Raw genomic sequence first — 19,114 nt, forward strand, 5'->3', positions numbered from 1 at the left:
TTCAAGCCAAAAAATATGAATATGTAAACCTGCCGCAAAATGCAATTATTTCATATCTAGCATAAGGCTATTGTTTCCTAAAAATAAGTTTATTACAAGGATATTTCTTAAAACAATATATTTATTTCAGGAATACACAAACAACGTTAATTATCCGACATAAAAACAAATACTATTAATTCTAAATATATTAAATTTTTGTAACACTGTAAAGCTAAAAAGAAACAAAAAGGACAAGCAAAATTACTTCCTTCAAAAGGATCTAACCATATAAATCAGCTTATGTACCAGGAAGTAAATATTCAAACACATCTTTAGCAAAAGATTTTTAAACATAATTAAAGATAACAACCATTAATTAGTTTCATTTACAAAATTTCTTTTTAGATTTTGAATGATTAGTTTTCTGCTAACTAACACATTAACATACACTACAGACTATTAAACGATAATTGAATAACCATTCATGTAAAGATAAAACAATCAGTAGTTTAAGGTGTATTAAAAGAGTGAGAAAGATAGTTTACAATGAAAGAATAAAAATTTTGATAGACAATTTGTTTTGTTTATAGATTTTTAAAAAATGAAAGAATGATTAACCCACAATTTTGACAAGTGAAAAATTTAATCGTTTTATTAGTAGGCAATTTTTGTTTAAACAACAAAACTAAACTCATTAATTTTTTTTCTTGTGTATTATATTGCAGTTGATTATTAGACAAATAAATGAACTGCATGCAACCATTACGAAATCAGAAAGAACACAAATTTAATTTTACTTAAGTAGGATAGACAAGGAAAGATGATTTAAACAAACCATTTTTACATTCTAAATCAAGAAAAAATGACTTACTAGTTCTTCTATTTCAAAAATACAACATACATGTACATTCAAGTTGAAAATTTACAGTAAAAAACTTATAAAACTGCAATTCAAAGACAGCGGGAAAAAACGAGTCTCAACACCGTCTGACATTTACACTCACATGCTAGAGTGCAGAATTCAAATAATCAAAACCTGCATATGAATATTTCAATTAAAGAGAATTGGTTCGAAAATAAATAATTTTATAAAAAATTAAATAATGCAAATAAACACATTACTATCACCCTGCTTACCTTTCAATCAAGAACCTAAACACTGTAATCCTCTACAATTTATTTTCCAACCTCGCGCCTTCATAGTAGGATGAGGAGCAATACATACAAAGTTTGGGGCCATTTTAGTAAAAATGTAATAAATTATATTTATGATATACTTTCATGTAATTATAAACATTTAAAACAGCAACGAAAGTAAAAAACAGTTCTCTGTCCACAAAAACGAAATATCATAAACAATCAACTTGGTCACATTTCTTTACATTAAATAAATCGCGGAATGATGCATGTTTCAAAAACTAAAACAATCTTAGCGGCAAACATACAACCACACTAATAAGTGAACTGAAAACATGACGACAGGAGTCATTCCGAACAAGAAATAACTCTACACGGTGTCCACCTTACAAATATATACACATCTCCCTTCGCCGTAGCACCATGCTGCAGAAAAAACTAAAATATAATAATGTCATACAATAACGCCCTTTCATGTGACGTCATTCAAAGAAAGCACCTATCAACTAATTGCAGTAACTTAAATATTCATTGAGATATTTATAATTGGATACTATTTTTTCTGCTTTTGAAATGTTAAGTCTGCATATTTTCATCTACTTTTATTCAATTACATGAGTATTTCAGATTTTTGTTTAAAAAAGTGCATAATACTTATTTATTTCGTAATATTTTTTCTACACTTATATTAGGTATTAGATATATTACATAATTTAAGAGTTTGACTAAAACATTTTGAAACTTATTAAAAAATGAATTACAGATTTCATTTTTGAATGAAATAAATCACAATTTAATTCGCAGACACGTTAAATTCTGACGAGATTTTGTGCGAAGACCTAAAAATTTCTCATTCTACAGGGATTTTTCTTTCTTTTTTTCTTTTTCTTTTTCAGACTCAAATATTAAGATAGGAAAAAGTTGAATGACTTAGGTTGTTTCTTTAGGTAATAACTTAATATCAATACATAATGTGTAGAAATTGTCTTTTTTTTTTTTTTTTTCCTTTTGGAAGAAAAAGTTGTCATTCTTGAGCTGTTCATCAAAACTGTTTACAGTGTCGCTTCTGCACAGATGTATCACGTGGGATAATTCAGTTGAGTTTACGTTAAAAAGAATCTTTATGACGATTTTATAAAGAGGAGGGATTAGATACAGAGGCGTAATAGCAAATGGAAAAATTCCATGCAAAAATTATTTATCCAACAATATTAATCGAAAAGATCCATAATAATCAATGTCGTTATCGACAGAAAAACTAACAAGATCACGTGGAAAGTTTCATTCTAACTTACCAATTGAGTGAAACTATAATATAAACTTTAACTTAGTAATAAGGCGATTTAAACTTTTCAAACCATTTTATAAATGCAGACATAAATCTTGTAAAAAAAAAAATCTATCTTTATTGCCTTTCTCTCTTCTTTTTTTTTTTTTCAGATTAAACAGAATATTTTGTTGTAAACCCTTTATAGGCGAATGATAATGTGAAGCAATAAGAAATTAATGATGAAAAACTAATAATAAATTAATTCCAATCTTTACTAATTTGAAAAAATTTAAATAAAAATTTATTTTATTGTAATTTTTCAATTTAAAACTCTGCGATTGATGATAAAGAAAATAATTATCAGTAAAGCGCGCAGTGACTTCTGAAAAAACTGAAAGTGAGTAGCAAAAAATAACCGGGGGAATAATTTAGATGTAAACAAGCTAATAAAAACAAATCTTAAATTAATTAACTAATTTACAAATAAAAATACTAGCATCCAATTTATTGATTTCACATTAATAGTTAAAATAAATTATGTATTTTATTGAAAATTCATAATTTATTTTAGCTATTTTTTATGCAGCTATAAAAATTTAAAATTTCAGTGAATTAATTCAACAAATAACCAAACATAAAAAATATTTAAGTAGAAAGGGAAATATTTGTAAAAAATTAAATACATAACTAATATTTTAAAATAATTAAATCAACAATAATAAAAAGCGTCAGTAAAAAGGCATAAAGTTTTAGGAGCAAATTTAAAAAAATCTATGTATATTTTGTATGCTATGTGCAATTAATTGAATTTTGAGGAACCTGAAGAGGTAACACATTTATGTCGAATTTAAGCCATTGTTTATTTGCCTTTGTGTTTTATATGGGATTTTGAAAACACATGTTAAGATTTTAGAAGGAAATAAGGCATTTATTTCAATTTCAGATTCACTTAACTTACCACTCCTAGTACAAAGTATTATTTCACAGAAAAAACTTTTATGATTAGAAATCAAGTATATGCTCTAGCTATTATGCAAACATCGATTGTTTGAGGTATACAAATTAGGCATAAACTGAGGACAGACACGTTCTAAATGCGTTACTGATAATAAAAGTAGAAATGCCTTGGTATTGTAACTTGTACTGGGAGTAAAAAGGCAGCAGCGTAATTAGAGTGGGGTGGGCAGAATAATCACCCTAGGCGTTATTACCAGAGGACCAACATTGTGGAATATATTAGTTGAATTTGATAAAACTTTTTTTTTTTAAAAAACTCTTATTCCCCAGAACTAAAATAGAAATTTCATAAGATTGAAAATGAAGATTTTTTTCTCTTATTTTAATATTTTTATATGTTCAGTTATTTCTATTAAGTCTCAGCTTCAAATTACTATTTAATTCCTATTTGCAAGCATCATTTCTGATATATATAAGTGTGTAATGAACGTTTGAAAAATATTTTTTTTGGTAAGTAAGCAAAGGTATATATATCTCCCTAATATAAGCGAATAATGCGTATAGTATTTGATAAATTAAACTCAACGTGAAATCTGATTTAATACAAATAAACTCCGAAGGTCGTATTTCTATTCACGAAACATTCTTGTCAATTCAAAATATTAATTAGCAAAAAAAAAATCAATTATTAGTGTTTTGAAATGCCAAATGGGTTGCTTAGAATTGCTACGAATTAAACGAATGAGAATAATCGGGAATAAATTTCATTTATAATATAAGTGCCAAATATCGAAATTATACGCAAAAAAATTTTATGTGCGGATGAAGCTTAGACAGAGTAACGAATTATTAATCGAAAATTTTGGCTCTTTTTGAGAATGGAACGAATTTATTTCGTTGTGAATACATATCAAAATATTTTTTTGACGCAAAGTATTAGCATTGAAACTGAAAACGAATCTTGTAAAAGAACCTTTCAAATGAGCTGTTTGTAAAGTAAATATACTTCAGAAATTCGGAAACTTGTTTCTCATAATAAATAAATTGAAGAAAATAATTCAGTAATCGATGCTACAATTAATGAAAATGTAAAAAAATAAGTATAGAATACTAACTAAAATCTTTACCTTTATAAAAAATTAACTGAACCTAAATATTTTTTTTAAATTTAAAAATATTTCGTTGAAATTAAATAAAGATAACGAATTAATATATTGCATTAAAAAATAAAACTAAGAATATGACACTGAACGGTAATGAATGAAAATATTTTGAATGTTAATAGAATTTATAGTTAGATGTTATAAAAATCTAAATAATTTATATACGCTTAATACTTAATGCATGATAAATCTAAACCTGAAATAGAAGCTAATTTATGCTTAAGATCATGCAGTGAGTGAGTGAGAGAGAGAGAGAGAGAGAGAGAGAGAGAGAGAGAGAGAGAGAGAGAGAGAGAGAGAGAGAGAGAGAGAGAGAGAGAGAGAGAGAGAGAGAGAGAGAGAGAGAGAGAGAGAGAGAGAGAGAGAGAGAGAGAGAGAGAGAGAGAGAGAGAGAGAGAGAGATCTAATATTTTTAAGATATAAAATCTTGAACTGTCTTTTCATCGCTTAAGAGAAAAGAAATGATTTAAATGTTTGGTGGAGAGAAGTAGATCTGGCTTAAATTTAAACAAATGAAATTACTATTGTAGATTACAAATAACGAAAAATTGGGGGAAAACTGCGTAACTAAACACATTAGTGAAAAAACGAATGTTTAGATTTTAATTTGGTGTAAAAGGTTTCAAATTTTAAGGGGATATAGTTGGTAGCTTTCTTTGTGCGAGGTTAGAATCTTCAGAAGTTATCACAAAAACCATTGAAATTTCGTTTCATTTTTGATTAATTAAAACTAATTTAAGTGTCAAAAATTGTTTTAAGGTGCATAGTCCCATCCTTCACAGTGTACTTCTATCATATTTGATTCTAATAGTTTGGTCTATAATGCGTTAACGGAGAAACAGATAAGAGATAGTTTTAATAGATATAGCTATATAAAGAACATTAAATAAAGACAGTTTTTTCATCTAAAAGGCATTATAATGATATACCATAAAAATGTTTTTAAAAAAAGTTTGAAATCACTTCAAAAGGTTTTAAATGAAATTTTTCTATCCTTATTCAAGTAATGTTTGATATATGACACTAAACACCAAGTCTACGTAATTCCATCCCGCGTGAGCTTGTGCTATACGAACTAGTAAAGAAGGATATCATTTTCTTCCCTGGAGGTGGATTTATTTCAGCCTATCTCCGTAATTTAGGTTCCATCCAATTTAAAGTTTTAAGCTTCAGAGAAATTAGAAAAGTATTAATAATAATGAGGGGGAAAATACAGAAGTAAATAAAAAGTTCCTTAAAATTTCGTTTAATCGTTTGTATTTTCAAAAATTTAGATGTGCTTTTTTGGTACAATAAAACAAGTTAGTACAGGTCAATGGAAATCTCTTTAATATTGTCTCGAGCTCGTTAAAGGTAGCAATAGTATGGATGCAACCAATCTGTGGATACATTAAGGAGAGTAGTTAACAAAGCTCTTTATAGATGCACACATCTTTATGAGCGTGGTAAATATTGGATCTCGTGTATGAAGGACTTTCTCGATGATGCTCAAATATGTTACATGTAATTCATGTTTGGCGATTTAAGTGGTCAATTCAATCCAAAAAATGTGGGTCTTGAGACACAGAACATTATTATACTGTAACTTTTTTTAGTTATTTGGATGGAAGAAATAATTTAGAAATGTAATTGATAATGCAGATCGGCCTTATATAGCTATATTCCTCCAATAAATTGTTGTATTTGACTAGAGGACCCAATACAAGTAAAAAAAATACTTCGTATAACAATATGAAGTTACCATTAACTTGTTGTGGTTTTTAATGGCATTTGCCATGGACAAGCTCGTTGACAAAGTCAGCGATTTTAAGCCGAGGGTGCTTCTTTTGTTTTAGCAGAGCAAACTTGGGCCAAGAGGACGTCTTAGCTACTGACGCATCACAATAGCTTGCACAGACCCTTTTTACAGGAGGGCACATCTCGCAGAGAGAACAGATGAAGAAAAACCCTGCCCGGGACTTGAACCCAGGACGCCCAGAGCACGGGGAAGACGCTGTACCTCTATGCCATGACGCCGGCAACCATTTGCTTATGCAATGATTTGTTGCTAGTTTGGAGCTATGACTTCTCAAGATTATACCACACACAAAATAAACCATAAATTTGTTGCATTTGAAAACTGGATTGCTCTTTCTTCTTTTAGGTCATCAAGGGTCCACATTCATTTCCCTATGTCAAATTTCTATCACCAAGGACTCATGTTCGAGACCCCGGATGAGAGGCTGGCATCGATAATCTGCTGTGAATAAACGCATTCGACTCGTTCTTCTACTATTGTTTAGCATTGCTCTTTTTTTTTTTTTTTTTTTTTGCATGTCCACAGAGAAATACTTTCCATATATGCCTCAGTGAATAGCACAATAAATTCATCCAGTATTACTTCTTTTTTTCCCATGAATAGTCATCGCTAGTGGAGATAATTCATCAGGTCTGGACGTTGTGAAAGGCTATGCGTTACATAAAATATTCTGGATACACCCTTCATATTATGGAGCATAGAATCTAAAAGCTTACTAGCTCTTAAATAGTATGCCCCATATACTGTACTTCATATATTCTACTTTTAAACTGGGTTAATTCCTATCAGACAGTCAGTCATTCGCATCTTATTCAATATAATTTTATTAGACTTCGACATATAACATTGACGGTATTCAACTCTTTTAAACTCTGTTAACGATGCATATGTGCTATTTGTAAATTCGCATACCGCTATCCCATGACTTTTAGGCATATTTTCAAGGATTATAGGAGGATTAAGGATTTCAGTGTAATGTCTTCTTATTGTGGTGATAAGAACAGCTTTTAAGATATATACTATTCAATATATTTTATTCGAAGATTAGTCAAAAATAAAATATTTGCATGAATTTGACTGAAATTTAAAATTTCATCTGAAACTTGGCAATAAAAGAAAAGACTGGAAATCTGAGTACTTCTCTATTATCTCTCGAAATGATAAAGTTATAGGGCTTTGCAATTAAATTTTGGAAATATTTCGCCTTCTTTACTGAGATTGAAAAGCAACTGGCAAAGCGATTTGATTCATTTTTTATCTGCATTTGTGTGTGATTATGATCACGACTGGCAGCTACAATATAACTAATTATAGCGCAGTTTGCTATTGTGTTTTTCTTTGAATGAATTTACAGTGAGCCACAAAATTGAATATACACCTAAACGTGTTACATATGTTTTTACCAAACGAGATAAATTTTGCTATAAGAAAATCTTGTTTTTACTGTTAATACCATTTGTTCTCCTCTTACAATGTGTAAAGAAAAGAATTGTAAAATTGATTTTATTTTTTTAAAGGATTAATATGACACTTGGAGAAAAAAATGCACCACAAAATTGAGTATATATCTTTATTAATTTCCATAAATATAGCAAATTAATATTTAGTCGCATATCCTTTTGCCTGGATCACAGCTCGAAATCTTTAAGGTATGGATTCCATCAGCTTTTTTGTTGTTTCAACCGCAATTTTTGTCCACTCTTCCCTTAAGATCTTCTTTAGATCCCCTTTACTCGTCATATCATGTTCATGAAAAGATTTTTCTAACTGATCCCATAAATTTTTTATGACATTTAGGTCTGGAGATTGGGGAAGAGTATGTAGCTACTGCTTGCAGTGGTACAACAAATACAATTTGATTATTTTCGACATATGTTTCGGGTCATTGCCTTGATGGAAGACAAAGTTTGACCCAAGTCTTACTTTGTCGTCACTTTTTTGTAAATTATTCTTAAAGATGTCAAGATATACTCTTCTATCCATACACATTCTACACATGTAGACAAGCTCTCCTTCTCCTGCTTCTGCCATACAGCCCCAAACCAGGACGGATCTACCTCCATAATTAACCGCCTTTACGGTATTCCTAGGATCTAGTTCTTTCCTAACTTCCCTCCACACTTTATATTGTTCGTACAGATTGAATTTGCTCTCATCGGAAAACAGAACAGTATTCCAGAATGATTCCGGGTTTGAAATATGAAATTGCAGTAGTGTTTGCAAAAGAAAGTCTTTTCAATTTCAATTGACGTGACTAATGAGTGGCTTTCTTATTGGAATACGGTTGTGAAATCCTGTGTTATGAAGAGCACGTCTAACAGTGTCAGCTGAAACGCTTCTTCCAATTTCTGAGGACAGCGACGATGCAAGTTAGGGGGTGCTTAACTGCGGATTTTTCTTTACTGAACGTATAATCTTCCTCTTTGCAGTAGTGCTTACAATTTCCTTACACCCTTTTCCTGGAATATTGGCTACAGATTCAGATTTTTGAAACTTCTGAATTATTTTTTGAACACAACCATGACTTTTCCCATTTAACGACGTAATTTTTCGAAGAGATATCCCATCTTTTGACCATTTTATGAGTAAACAACGTTCCTTTTTATAAATTTCCCTCCTAGAGCTAATTTTAAGTGATTTTGAAATTGAAAACAATAATTACATTCATGAAAAACTATTATTACGTTTATGTTGTTCATGCGCAACTGTCATAATATTTTAAAGAATTTCTTTTAAAAAAAGTGGTTAGAAATTTACAAATTCGTTAAGTGTATACTCAATTTTTGTGACATCGGTTTTCGGTAAAGTTTCATATCCATTACTTTTATGAATAAAAGGAAGGGAAGAAACAAATTCTTTTGTTCACATAAAGGGAGAAGCAGAACAATAATATCGACACTGGAAAATTCAATTATTCCGAATTAAAGTTCAACTTTTTATTCATAAAGTATTTCAAATTTTCGAAGTGTATACTTAATTTTGGGGTTCACTGTATGTTTGTTAATTGTATTTATGTATGCATATGTTAAATAACTGTAAGTACATGTATCCAGAAATGTAAGAAAATTTATGAAGAATTATCGAGCAACTGATCTCTGACGAAGTCACTTGACGGATATGGTGAAGCTACTTCCTCAAGAGAAAACTTCCAACCTCGGACAAATGCCATATTTCCCCACAAAAAAACTCGCATCTACTTATACATGTAAGTAAATATATATCAACGAAGAGATTATTCGATGTTGTTGTGGATATTATGCATTTTTATATAAATGCCAACATTACAAAGACCAAAATGCCTCTTGCAAAAATCTGGTTGCAATGGTCAATGGTAAGGTCTTGGCCTCAAGGTTCCATGTTAGAAACCTGATTTCACTAAAGATCTAACGTGTATGTGGGTCTGGTGCATGTTAAATCTGATGTCGGAGTCCAAACGTCCTACCGCTGGTGTGGTGTAGAAGGTTGGAGAGGAGAATACCAGCTCAAGTGCTGTCCTCTTTATCCGACCAGGGTTCAAAATTGTAAGGTCATCCTCAATATAACTAACCTAGTGTTACTTTCAAATGGGACGTTAATAAAACTAAACTCGCAAAGAGCTGCAAATTTTGCTTTGTTATGTGTTTAGAAAAAAATGAAGCCTATTCCCTCTGTATTATTATTTAGAACAATGGAACATCAGTTCCATTCTTGATTATCTAATATAAGTTGTCTTCTATTGAAAGAAAAAAATAAACGAAAGTGATAATTTCTGAATTTAAAGAAAATATTCTGATGGTTAATTTCTTTGTTTTAATTTATTTTGCATTATTTAGAATTCAGTTGAATGCAAAAATGATAGTCCGTACCGAAAACCTGAACTGCGATTGGTCATAGAACGTTAAAGTTCATGTTGAATTCACAACAAAATTTACTCATTTCCATCTAATCCATTACAGGTATAAAACCTCTTCCACGACTGCTTGTTAACATTCAATTATGATTTTTACTTACTATGCCCTTCAATAAATAGAAATCTAGTCATTGAACAATCCGATGTCTCTCTCTCGTATTCGAAGGTGGGGCCTTCAGTTCAAGATATGATTGCAAATTTGCGTGGAGGAAACATTTGAATTTGAAATGAATTAAAGAAAGGGAGTGGATAAAGAATTAATCATTAAATAAAACATAATTTATTTCATAAAAATTCATCAAAAATTAAAAAAAAAAACTCAGATATATCGACTTTTTTTTACTTTAAACAACAGTTCAAATACTTTTTAAGGTCATATTTAATAAAATCAGGGTTACGTTCTCAGTTAAGGCACATAATTCCATAAGTTTAGTACATTCTACTTTCAACTGAATTGCATTGCTAAGATTTAATTTCTTTCAAGATAGTAATTCTGTAAACATTCTGTTCTTTTTCGCATGTTTGTACAGTTCTCTTTTATTCTTGGCAGGCCCAAAGCTGCATCCTCAATATTTTACTTCTCCGTATGTTTTGTGACCTCACGTAGAGGGACGCTTGGATGTTTTCCAAAAAGCGTTCGATACTTTCTTGCCACATCAACCGCTGATAACTCGCACCTGCAGAATTTTTCGCCAACAGATATCCCGATATTTACAATCATTGTTTAGATGTTTCTCAAACTGAAAAAGTAACTAAGTATTACTGATGAGTATTTACTTTTAAAAAGATTAGTTATAATGAGGTGTCTGGACTTTAATTTCATTTCGTTAGTTTTTTCTAACACAATTGTTTTAGAGTTGTAAGATTTAATATGTAAAAGACCTACCTCATGTCTTTTCTTCTTTTATAGATCTCCAATATTATTTCTGGTAAATATTTTATATGTGTTTTATTAAAACAATGTTTTTAAATTTACGAATTTTCTGCATCGTTTGGTAGCACGATTTTTAAAATTCGTAAAATTCCATATTTATCAGTTGTAAGTACGTTTTATAACTTGCATCTTTATTCCTGTCTTGATTTTATTTTATTAATCAATTTGATTATTTCATCATAGAATTTTGTCCAATGTAATTCATTCTAAGTGCATCATACACAATAACTTAAAAAAGAATAATCGAGGACTCGGGTTCTTTTAAAATTAAGTGATCACAAGCAAATGCCTACTCTGCCTATTTAATTAACCAGTTTCATCTATGTATTAAAATAAGAAAATTTAAAGTTAATCAAAATTAGAAGTCAAATAATAGTTAAAAACATTTTAAGTTATTTATTGATTTGAAATTCTTTTCATATTTACATTATTTAAATATGGAGGTTAAATTTTAATTCCTATTCTTTTAAAACACACAACTACATTAACTTAGAATTAAAGGAAATGCGATTCTTTTTAAATTAGTACCGCTATTAGCTTGTATATTTATGGATATTATAGATAAATAAAAAATTAAACTACATAAAGTAAATTGAAAGCGGTAGTATTGTCACATAACAAAATTTTCCACAGAAGACGCTAAGAAGACATGGAAAATGCAAATTATTTACATTTTATCAGTAATACATAAATGTGGTATAATTCACTACAAAAGACAGGCTTGCTTTTAGTTTCCATTATTACATAAAGAGAATATTTTTATCTTGACTTTTCATATTTAGTTTAGTTATGTCAAGAAAGGAATCTAGGCAGATGAATTGTCTCATGGATTTATGGATGGAAATAAATCTATTCATTCAACTTCTTGAAATGCCAGAGTGACAGTCATTTCAAAAACAACATACATACTTTATGTGAAAAAGTATAAAAATTATAAGTTAAAGGAAATATTAAAGAATTATCAAATACCAAGAAACCATTAATTACGTTTATCCTGAATTATGCAAAAGGACACACACACATACCTAATTTTCTAATCACACGAACTCCAGTTTTATTGTAATATCTGAATTAAGTAAGCTATTATCAAAATGCTGAGTGGGCAAATTCTTTTCTAAAATTATATAAATCCCGAATACTTTCTAACTATCTCTCTTTCCTGCTTTCTGCCTTCCTATTCGGTAAACTACACCGTGCTTGTCATAGCGTGGACAAAGAAATATTGACAAAGATCAAAAATTGAATTATTTCTTTGAATTTATGAAGAATACAAATCATTAAGGAATTTCACGATTGTTTCTTCAAACATATTTTACACACCCACCATATATATATGTCTAAAAAAGAAGATATTTGGGAAAATTCCATAATAAATGAAGCAAGAATATACAATGGACATTTGTTACTAATAAGATTAGCCCTTAAATTTATGGTATTTAATAAAAATAATTTAATAAAAAAATTACTAGAATCGTGGAAAAATTCTGTAATAGGAGATGATTGGTTACATGTTTTTAGAAAATTTCGTCCAAGAATTTCACTTCGACACCAAGAATCTACGAATTTATCTTTAAAAATTAACTATTATCTTCATAATGTTACCATTTTTTTTTTTTTTTTCAAAATTTGGAAGTTCTCTGTTTTCAGTTTCAGCCCCAAGACGCGTTTAATGTTTATGGAATTAGAGTTTCTACTTGATACAATACTTCAAAACTTTTTAGTTGAAAATAGAATTAAGCTGATTGATGGTATAATACTGGCAGAATGAGGGCAACTGATTATGGCTTGCATGGGAATAAATGCGTTAGGAAATGTAATTCCATCTTTTAAAATATTTCCAAGAATTCACTTAAAGGATATTATGCTGCATGAAGCTTCACAAACTCGAAAAATTCTTCATCTTCAAACCCATCTGGTTGGATGAACTCTTCAAACTTTAATTTATAATGCGTTTCATTAAATATGCTAAGTGTGTGGAAGATATACTCATTCTTAAATAGTATGGTATGTATTGTAAAATGACCGATAATATTTTCAGGACATGGCATGGTACCAGAACATCGAACATCGAGGAGATATCGTAAATAAATAACAAACAAATCTGCCCCTTGTGCTACTTTGTAATGACTCTATTTAACTTTGAGCTATTTAAAGTTCTGACTTGAATCTTCCAGGACCGAATTTTTAGAACGCATATTTACGATAATTTGATTCTCAATGCTTCAAACCGATTAGTGACGCAGCATTGAATCATTTCTTTCTTGTGAAAATAAGCTTTCATTATATAAAAAAGGCGATAAACTCGCTAGTTCGTTGTCGCATTTGCGAACTGTTTTTCGCTTTTACTTTATTATTGTCCTGCGGTGTCTTCATCGTTCTCAGGCAAATATTAACGTTCAGGCGGCTTCCAAGTTTGTTTGTTTTTCATTAAATTTTTGGAAAATTACTGAAGAAGCTATAACGCCTACCGATTGTTAATAAATGCCAATTTTTTTTCACAATACATTTAGTCGAGTTGATAATTTTTTTAAAAATTATCATTATATACTTAGTTATTAATTTGGTCAAGATTTATATTTTTAAAATCCAATTCTCAATAATTAACATCCAGTTGACTTTGCGCAAATTTTTCTCAGTCGAACTCTTGTTTTCTTTAAGTGTGATACAGAAACTGGTTAGAATATGATACGAAATTTTCGAAGAACTCTTTTCATATGAAGTTGCTGAATAATTTAAAATTTAAGCTTATTAATTTTAATTTAACTGAAATGAATGGGGTCAAGATCAAGGAAAATGCTCGCTTGTTTTATGGTGACTTTGAATCTTATCACTTATGAACGCTTCAGGTTCTCGTAAAATCGGTCATTGCAACATCAATATAAAAGCAATCTTCATCTCATTTTTGTCTTAGGTATACAAACATGGATCAGTTTCACTTTTTTAATTCTAGGTTCCGAGAAAAACTTATCAAAATACTTGTTCCAACAAAGGGAAACTTGTTTGAATCCGTAGGGTCTCCGCTTTAATCTACATACTCGATTATTATTATCAATTTAACCTTCTGGTTACTGCAATCTATGCATAGTTTCATCAAGTTTACCATACAAAACTGCTGAACAAGCATCAGACTCGGTAATAAGTATTGTTTCATTAGCTTCTGTGCTAAAAATTGAACGAACTGTTCGTATCTTTGTCACTGAGCTGAAAGTTTGTCCAGTCGACTCCATAACCCTGCCGTGAATTTTTCGACTAACCTCGCTTCATATTTACCAATCGAAAAATCAGAATTTTCCATAATCATTCCTACATATACATGGAATAGGTTAAGAATTTTTTGTTTTAGTTTAGTTATATTAACGTCCCGTTTTAAAGCAACACTAGGGCTATTTTGGGACAGACCTGGTAATTTTGAACAGCTGTCAGACGACGAGGACGACACTTGAGCTTGAATCCCCCTCTCCAAACTTCCACATCACAACAGAGGAAGGGCGTTTGGGCCCAACGGATTTAATGTGCACCATACCCACTTACACGACGGTTCTTCTGTGAAATCGGGTCTCTAACTTGAAAACCTCTCGGTTCCGAAGCCGAGACCTTACCACAAGGCCACCGCTGCCCCTAAAATTCTTTGATCATTCTAAAATCCAAGTTTTATTTTCTCGAATAAAGACATTCTTAATTCGAATGCATCCTTCCAAAACTTTGAAAAATCCTTGGAATTAACAGCTTAATACTTATTAATGAATTTTGAGATGTAGCATATTAATAATCTTTTCACCATAAAATTTTATTAAATATAAGCTTTTGATTAAAAAAACTTAATCTTAGATATAATTGTATTCAATAAGGCTAAATACAAATTTTCTTCGATATATTTTTACCACTTCTTAAACTTATAAATCATCTCTTGGTAGTTAACAATTTGTGCGAAATCTGAGGTAGATACATTATTTTGTGACCATTGAGGTTAAAATCTCATTCTTTATGTTAATTTTTAATTTAACTTTGGAAGAATTATATCCTCAAAAAATGGCAACTCATAGGTTTAAATAACTGTGGTTATTGAATATATGACTTTTTTGTATACACAATAATTTTTTTTTTTTTTATCTTAACACAGCGGTCACATATTTTAACTACTTACAGTTTAATCAGGTATTATTATTGATTATTACTATGATTTACTGGTTAAACTGTTAATATTAGGTTTTTAAATTAGTAAATTTTGATGAGTATTGATAAACACCAAAAGCAGGTGGTACTTAAGAATAGTAAACATTAAACATAAGTTAACTCATGATAACATACACTGACGGGGAAAAAAAATTCCAATACCAAGAAAGACGTGTTAGATAAACAAAGTTTGGTAGGGGTGTTTATACATCTGAAAGATGACATGGATTCAAATTTCGAGCTTCGTGTATAAGTGTGGCGCTAGTAGCGCCACTCGGAATTTGCAAATCAGGTTTGCTTTAAATGCGTACTGTAAAGTTCGTGAGTGTTAGGTATCTTTGAAATTTGAAGTATTGAGTTGATGCCTTTAAGAAAACGAAGAAGCCATTATCAATAGCTTACCGCGTTTGAGCGAGGACGTGTAATAGGGCTACTAGAAGGTGGATTTTCTTTCTGCGATATTGCAGAAAGACTTGGCCGGAATGTATCCACCGTGCATGATTGTTGGGAGCAGTGGTCAAGGGATAGTACTGCCTCAAGAAGACCGGGTTCAGTGCGGCCACGTGCCACTACTGACAATGACGATCGCCGTATTCGGCGTACGGCTGTGGCGCATTGTACTGCGTCTGCTGCAGAAATTCGAGCTGCAGTTGGTACCACAGTAACATAACGCACTGTTAGAAATCGGTCACTTCAAGGACAGCTCCGAGTCAGGCGCCCTGTATCGTCCATTTCACTGACTCCAAGCCATTGCCGTCTGCGACGCCAGTGATGTCAAGCCAGAGCTCACGGGAGGACGGAGTGGAGATCTGTTGTGTTTTCTGATGAAATCAGGTTCTGCCTTGGAGCCAGTGATGGCCATGTGTTGATCAGAAGGAAGCCAGGGGAGCGCCTGTAACCAAACTGTTTGCGGCCTAAACACACTGGACCTACACCTGGAGTCATGGTCTGGGAGCAATTTACTATGACAGCAGGAGCACTCTCTTGGTATCCCAAACATATTGACTGAATATTTGTACGTCAATCTGGTAATTCAGCGTGTAGTGCTGCCATTCCTGAACAAGGTTAAAGGGGGAGTTTTCCAACAGGGTAATGCTCACTCTCATACCGCTGTTGTAACGCAACATGCTCTACAGAGTGTAGACATGTTACCTTGGCCCTGCTAGATCACCAGATCTGACTCCAATTGAGCACATATGGGATATCATTGGACGACAACTCCAGTATCATTCACAGCCAGCACTGACCGTCCCACTATTGACAGAACAAGTACAACAAGCATGGAGCTCCATACCACAAAGTGACATTCAGCATCTGTATGACATAATGCATGCAATTTGCAGGCTTGCATTCAAAATTCTGGAGGTTATACCGGCTATTAATGTAACAGCATTTCACATTTGAAATGCATTTTCTTGAGCTTAAATTAACCTGTGATCTTGAAAATTTAATCAATTAAACATGTTATACTCGAATTAGTTAATTTTTTGTACCATTCCAGTTGAATGAAAATATTGTAGATATTTTATTTACTTTCCTCCGAGATGTTACTCGCAGCACTTTAAATATTGTTAATATCATTTTATATTTAATCATTTAAATATGAAAATTCATCATCAAAATTTATCAATTCAAAAATTCATCATCATATTTATCATTTAAATATTGTTAATATCATTTTTTAGATATTGTTAATAACTTATGAAAAACATTTTCTTTCGGTGTATTATAAAAATCATTTAGTAGTCCACCTGTTATTTTTCTAAAAAGCTAGAGATTTAAAAGTTATTTAGTGTAAATAATATTAATATTTTAACTAAGCATAATGCACACATAAAAGGATTTTAAATAGTTCAATTATAATTTTATTTAAATTTATTAATATTCTGCATAATAGTATTTTTATATAAAAATATATATGCTTTTAGAAAAATAATTTATTTGCGTGCGCAAAGATATTCTATCAAGTGCTTTTATTAAATATATTTACTTTTTCATATAACATGTACATTATGTACTAGTCAACAACAATTGATCTGATGTTATAACTTTAGCTTTGTTATAAATATTTAAAATTTTGTATACAAATGCTGAAGAATGAAAAAAGATTAAGTGAAATTGTTGGGCTAATATAATTAATTTTTTTTATAAAAAAAAAAAAAAAAAAAAAAAAACCTAGCCGCTTTTGCGACCGGTTTGTTTGCTGAAAATATTGGTAGGAATTAATTTCAATTAAATATCTTATGCATAGCTTTATGTTCATGATTTCCCCAATAAAGTATAATGGAACATCAAGTTGTGACAAATATTAAAGCCGTGTTAATTTAATAGTTTTGTATTTTGTGTATATACATGAATTTTCCTACAGAATGCAGTCCTATGACATCAAAATGCCATAAAAAAATTTAGGTGTTTGGGTGATCTATTTCAAACTACCCGTTATTTTTTTTTTTTTTTTTGAAAATATAATTTCATAATCTAATTCCTCAAGCAAACTGCGAATATAATAAACAAAATCATTCGTCTTAACAATGCAAGAAATTCACACGATTATGTTAAATTTCTCTCTCTACTAACAATAAAGATTAATATATGTGTGTGTATCTATATTTATATGTTAACGCTCTACAAGAGAGATCGTTAGACCTAGAGTTGCCGAATTTGGAACAGATGCACTTGGGAAGGGGAAATGCGTACGAACATCGGAGCGATTTTTAAAAAATTTAAATAATTAAAAAGCAAAAGCGAGATTTTGACATTTTCCTCCTATAATTCCCGAAAATATTAAAGCGCAAAAATAAAATTTACACAAGCCTAAAATTTAAAAAAATTATGTTTTCAATGATATAAATTCAATTTCTTTTATTTATTTTCAATGAATTTTTAAAAATATTTTAAGCTTCTTTTACAACATTATATTTAGGTGTTTTATAAAAAAAACAACCCTTATATAGTTTTTATTGTTGTTGCAGAACTTTCTTCCATTATTGATGCTGAAGATATAAAGAAGCAGCTGATTTTTCTATCATGAGGAAGTTTTAATTTAAGATATGCTTTTAATAAAGCTTTTGTAATTTTATTATAACTGTAATTAAGATTTAATTTCGCAAGTAATTAATGATGAGAAACCTTTAAAGTGCATTTATTTTCAAATAGATTCAACTAGATAACTTTTGTATTAATTGAAGTTTAATCACCAGTTGGAGAGTACACGAAAAGGTAGGGGTCTAGCTCCTCCCATCAATGGCGGGACATAATTCCTTAGGGAAGGATTGTACCGTGGCCGGTGATAGCCCTTAGGACTCAACCACAGTTCCCATCGGTGTTGCCGTTGCTGCGATCCAGTCATTCAGTATTTATTATTCGTGTGTCTTCGGGCGGGTCGGAGAGTCAGTGATATGACTCAACTTATTCTAAATACAAAAACTTGGACCATACTCACATGAAATTTTAAACTCAATTTTGGAAACTTGAAAAAAAAAATAATAACAATATTCTGATATTTAATTTGAATGTTTTCGAGAACATGTCGTGAATAAAATGAAAGCACAAAATGAGCTTAACCTCATGAAAATAGAATAAAGAAAGTCTACCCCCCCTCCCCCCCCAAAGTTGTGGGCCTTTAAGCAGTCGTCTCTTTTTGCCTATTGGATAACACAACATAGATATAATAGTGTGTCAAAGTATTATGTACTTTTCTTTGTATGCGGACATTTTTTCTCTCTAAAAAAAGAGGGGGACAAAACTAGCGTGAGCTGCATTTATATATATTTCTTCTTCTGAGAAGAGATAAGGAAGAATGGCAGAAGTG

General features: G+C 30.7%; 1 protein-coding gene across 3 annotated transcripts in view; it reads right to left on the minus strand.

Moving 5' to 3' along the window:
• LOC129959968 (cAMP-regulated phosphoprotein 21-like) overlaps positions 1-1,540 on the minus strand; it is an 81,855-nt gene extending 80,315 nt beyond the window's left edge. For all 3 annotated transcript variants that reach the window (XM_056072906.1, XM_056072907.1, XM_056072905.1), the window contains exon 1: positions 1,120-1,540. The gene's annotated coding sequence lies outside the window, so the exon portion shown is untranslated. The remainder of the gene's footprint in view (positions 1-1,119) is intronic.
• Positions 1,541-19,114: the final 17,574 nt, after the last annotated feature.

The sequence above is a fragment of the Argiope bruennichi genome, chromosome X2 (assembly GCF_947563725.1).
Source record: "Argiope bruennichi chromosome X2, qqArgBrue1.1, whole genome shotgun sequence".
In the NCBI taxonomy this organism is placed as follows: Eukaryota; Metazoa; Arthropoda; class Arachnida; order Araneae; family Araneidae; genus Argiope; species Argiope bruennichi.